The sequence below is a fragment of the Propithecus coquereli genome, unplaced genomic scaffold (assembly GCF_000956105.1).
Source record: "Propithecus coquereli isolate 6110/MARCELLA unplaced genomic scaffold, Pcoq_1.0 Scaffold10, whole genome shotgun sequence".
Lineage (NCBI taxonomy): Eukaryota > Metazoa > Chordata > Mammalia > Primates > Indriidae > Propithecus > Propithecus coquereli.
This window is the reverse complement of record NW_012133858.1, coordinates 9,081,861-9,086,769: the sequence shown is the minus strand read 5'-3', so window position 1 is coordinate 9,086,769 and position 4,909 is coordinate 9,081,861. Positions and strand designations below refer to the sequence as shown.

Below are 4,909 nucleotides of genomic sequence, written 5' to 3'. Positions count from 1 at the left end.
ATTGAATCTGGCAATGATTTCTTGGATATGATACCAAAAACACAGGGAACAAATAAAACAGACAAACTATACTTGATGAAAAATGAAAAATTTTGTGTATCAAAAGACACACAGAGAAAAAAGGCAATCCACAGAATGGGAGAAAATATCTGCAAATTATGTCTCCAGTAAGGGATTAATATCCAGAATATATAGAGAACTCCCAAAACTCAACAACAAAGACATAAACAATATGATTCAAAAATCAGCAAAGAATGACAAAAATATATGTCATTATTGCCTACTTTACTGTGTAAAGTGGCCTATGAGTGTTCTTTCATGTTTTTATATGTTTCTCAAATAAATCCCCTTTATGTAAATAAAGAATTTTTTAAATTTATTTTTTCCAGAAAAACAAAAAAATCAGCAAAGGACTTGAATAGAGATTTCTCCAAAGAAGATGTACAAATGGCCAATAAGCACATGAAAAGATATTCAACATCACTAATCATTAGGGAAATGCAAATCAAAACCACAAGATACCACCTGCTACAGTTTGAACGCTTCTGTCCCTCCAAAATTCATCTTGAAACTTAATCTCCATTTTGTGGTAGTATGAAGAGGTGAGGCCTCTGGGAAAGTGATTAAGTCATGAGGCATCTGCCCTCATCAAGGTGCTCTTATAAAAGAGGTTGAAGATAGTGCCCTAGTGCCTGCTTTTTGCCCTTTTACCTTCTGCCATGTGAGGACACAGCAATAAGGTGCCATCTTGGAGGCAGAGACAGCCAGCCCTCACCAGACACTGATCTGCTGGCACCTTGATCTTGTACTTATCAGCCTCCAGAATTGTAGGAAATAAATTTCTATTATTTATAAATTACCTATTCTGTGGTATTTTGTTATAGCAGCAGGAACAGACCAAGACACCACCTCATACCCATTAGGATGGCGGTTGTCGAAAAAAACAAAAAACAAATGTTGGTGAGGATGCGAAGACATTGGATAACTTGTGCACTGCTGGTGGGAGTATAAAATGGTACAGCTATTGTAGAAAACACTATGGCAGTTCCCCAAAAAGTTAAAAATAGAACTACCATATAATCCAGTAATTCCACTTCTGAGTACATACTCAAAAGAACTGAAAGCAGAGTGTCAAAGAGATATTTGTATATCATGTTCATGGCAGCATTATTCACAAGAGATAAAACATGGAAGCAACCCAAGAGTCTCTCAACAGATAAATGGATAAGCAAAATGCGGTGTGGGTGTGGGTGTGTCTATGTGTATAACAGAATAGTATTCAGCTTTAAAAAGGAAGAGAATTCTGACATGTGCTACAACATGGAAGAACCTGAAGGACATAATGCTAAGTGAAATAAGCAGTCACAAAAAGACAAACTACTATATGATTCCACTTATATCAGTTTTTAAGAGTACTCAAACTCATAAAGAGAAAATCGAATGATGGTTACCAGGGCCTGAGGGTAGGGGGAATGAGGAGTTACTGTTTCATGGGCATAACATTGCAATTTTCACAGCAGCTCTTTCAGCGTAAGTTTAATATGTATCTACCTTAAAATACAAAAGAAATTATCCTCATCTTTAAAACCAATCTACCTTCAGGAAAATATTAATAAATATCAACATCTCACATCTTTATCTCCAACCCAGATCTCTTATAGCTTCAGACTGCCTAATGAACATCTCTGCCTGAATGGACTAGGCATAACTTAAAAATGGGCATTATCATCTCCACCAAATCTGCTCTTCTCTCTCTCAGTGAGTAGCAACACCATTCAGGACATAGACCAATGGAACATAACGGAAAACCCACATATAAAACCATACACATACAGCCAACTGATCTATGACAAAGCCGACAATATACACTGGGGAAAAGAAGCCCTATTCAATAAATGGTCCTGGGAAAATTTGATAGCCACATGCAGAAGAATGAAACAGGATCCGTATCTCTCACCACTCACAAAAATTGACTCAAGATGGATAAAAGAATTAAATGTAAGTCATGAAACCATATGAATTCTGGAAGAAAATGTTGGAAAAACTCTTGTAGATAGCAGCCTAGGCAAACAATTTATGAAGAAGACCCCAATGGCAATCATGGCAACAACAAAAATAAATAAATGGGACTTGATTAAATTAAAGAGCTTCTGCATAGCCGAGGAAATAATCAACAGAGCAAATAGACAACCTACAGAACGGGAGAAAATATTTACAAGCTATACATCTGATAAAGAGCTAATAACCAGAATCTACAAAGAGCTCAAGCAAATCATCAAGGAGAAAACAACCCCATTAAAAAGTGGGCAAAAGACGTGAACAGAAACTTTTCAAAATAAAATAGACAAATCGTCAATAAACATTATGAAAAAAATGCTCAATATCACAAATCATCAGGGAAATGCAAATTAAAACCACACTGAGATACCACCTTACCCCAGTCAGAATGGCTTTTATTAAAAAGTCCAAAAACAATAGATGCTGGTGTGGATGCAGACTGAAAGGAATGCTTATACCCTGTTTGTGTGACTGCAAATTAGTGCAGCCTATATGGAAAATAGTATGGAGGTTCCTCAAAGAACTAAACAGACCTACCATTTGATCCAGCATTACCACTACTGGGTATTTAACCAAAGGAAAAGAAGTCATTTTATCAAAAGAACGCCTGCATTTGAATGTTTATTGCAGCACAATTCACAATTGCAAAGATGTGAAATCAATCCAAGTGCCCATCAATTCATGAGTAGATTAACAAAATGTGGTATATATATACTATGGAATACTACTCAGGCATGAATAAGGATGAATTAAGGCCTTTTTCAACAATTTGGATGGCACTGGAGACCATTATCCTAAGTGAAGTATCTAAACAATGGAAAAACAAACATCAGATGTATTAATACTTGCTATTTAATTGGAACTAACTGATGAGCACACATGTGCACAGTGAGAAGTAAAACTCAGTGGAAATCAACCAGGAGGGAAGAGGGAGGAGACGGAATAGAATGGGCAAAAACCTACCTCATGGGTACAATGTACACCATCTGGGTGATGGGCACACTTATAACCCTAACTCAAGCATAACAAAATCGATACATATAACTAAAAACATTTCTACCCCTGTAATATTTTGAAACTTTAAAAATTACACATTGTCCTGCCCCTTTAAATATTCCTTACCTTAGGAAGGCTTCCTTACCTATGCAAGACAGAGATCTTTCTTATCAGCTCCCAGTTTCCAGGAATTACCTCAGTTGTATCACTTACACTATAAGTTAAGTGTCCATTTTGCTTTCAACAATTCCTGTAAGATGACAAGCTACATGAGGGTAGGGACAGAGTCTTGTTCACCATTAAAGGTCCAAAACCTAGCTCAAAAGATTAACAGGTTGAACTTTAAAAACTCAAGAAACTGCTATTCCTAGTGATTTACAATTAACTTGTTTTGGGTGGCTGCTCAGCCTGCATTAAAATGCACCTTCAAGATTGTTTCTAATAATTTCTTAATGATCAAAGGGATAATCCAGTCCAGATAAGAACATTAATTTCTACAAAAGTGTTTTGTAGAGAGTACTGCCCCTTAAATATTACGTAAGGAGCTAGTCAAAATATTGAGACACTACATAATAACATGTAGAGATACTTGCAATAGGCTGTTTTCTACTCTATTGTATTCTATTTCTTTTTTCAGTTGCCCGTTTATAATATTGGTCCATTTTCTAATGATGCAATTTTGCAATTAAAAAAATTTAGCAGTTTTGTTGAGATATAATTCAAATACCACATGTATTTTAAGTGCAAAATTCAGTAGTTTTTAGTATATCACAGAGTTGCGCATCCGTCACCACAATCTAATTTTAGAACATTTCACATCCCCAAAGCAAACCTCATACCCATTAGCAGACTCCCCCTTCCTACTTTCCCGGCTCCCAGCCTTAGGCAACCATTAATCTACTTTCTGTCTAAGCAGATTGGCCTATTCTGGAAATTTCATTTATGCGGAATTACAAGATTTTTTTAAAGCTCTTTAAACATATAGAATTTGAAACCACTTTCACATTATTCCAAATATTTTCCAATCTTTCATTTATTGGGGGAAGGATAATATTTTTATATAGTAAAATCTATTATAAGGCTTTTGTCTTTGGTGTCATGTTTAAAAAGACTGTCCTGGGCCCAAGTTAGCATACATTCTCATGTATATTTTCTAGTAGTACACTCACAGCTTCGGTTTTAACATCCAAATCATTTCTCCATCTAAAATTTATTCTGGAGAAATGTATGTAAGTCTACCCAAATAACCAGCTGTCTCTCATTATTTATCAAGTAACTATCCTTTTCTCTCTGATTTGAAATGGCACCTTCATCATTCTCTAAAAAAAAATTTTTTTTTTAAAGAGACAGAGTCTTGCTCTGTTACCCAGGCTGGAGTGCAGTGGCATGATTATAGCTCACTGTAACCTCAAACTCCTGGAAGCAATCCTCTTGCTCAGCCTCCTGTGTAGATGGGACTATAGGCGTGCAGCATCACACCTGGCTAATTTTTTCCTTTTTCCCCCCTGTGGTAGAGACAAGGTCTCACTATGTTGCACAGGCTGGTCTCAAACTCCTAGGCTCAAGCAATTCTTCCACCTCAGCCCCCAAAGTCCTGGGATTACAGGCATGAGCCACCAAACCCAGCTTCTCTAAAATTTTATATACATTTGGGTCTGTCTCTGGATTTTTAAAAATTCTGTTCCTTTCATCTGTCTGTACTAGTATCAATCTCTATATTTCATTAATACTAATACATTTTAAAATTTGACAGAGGACATTGTTCTCATTGCTCTTATTTTTCAAAATGTTTTTCGCTAGCCTCACACATTTGTTCTTTCATAGAAATTTCAGAACACTGATTAATATTCATTTA

The 4,909-nt window shown here is 36.0% G+C and overlaps 1 protein-coding gene across 1 annotated transcript in view; it reads right to left on the bottom strand.

The window, feature by feature from the left end:
• The window catches only part of ACAP2 (ArfGAP with coiled-coil, ankyrin repeat and PH domains 2), a 161,126-nt gene that overhangs the window by 112,823 nt on the left and 43,394 nt on the right, over positions 1-4,909 (bottom strand). The window lies entirely within an intron of this gene.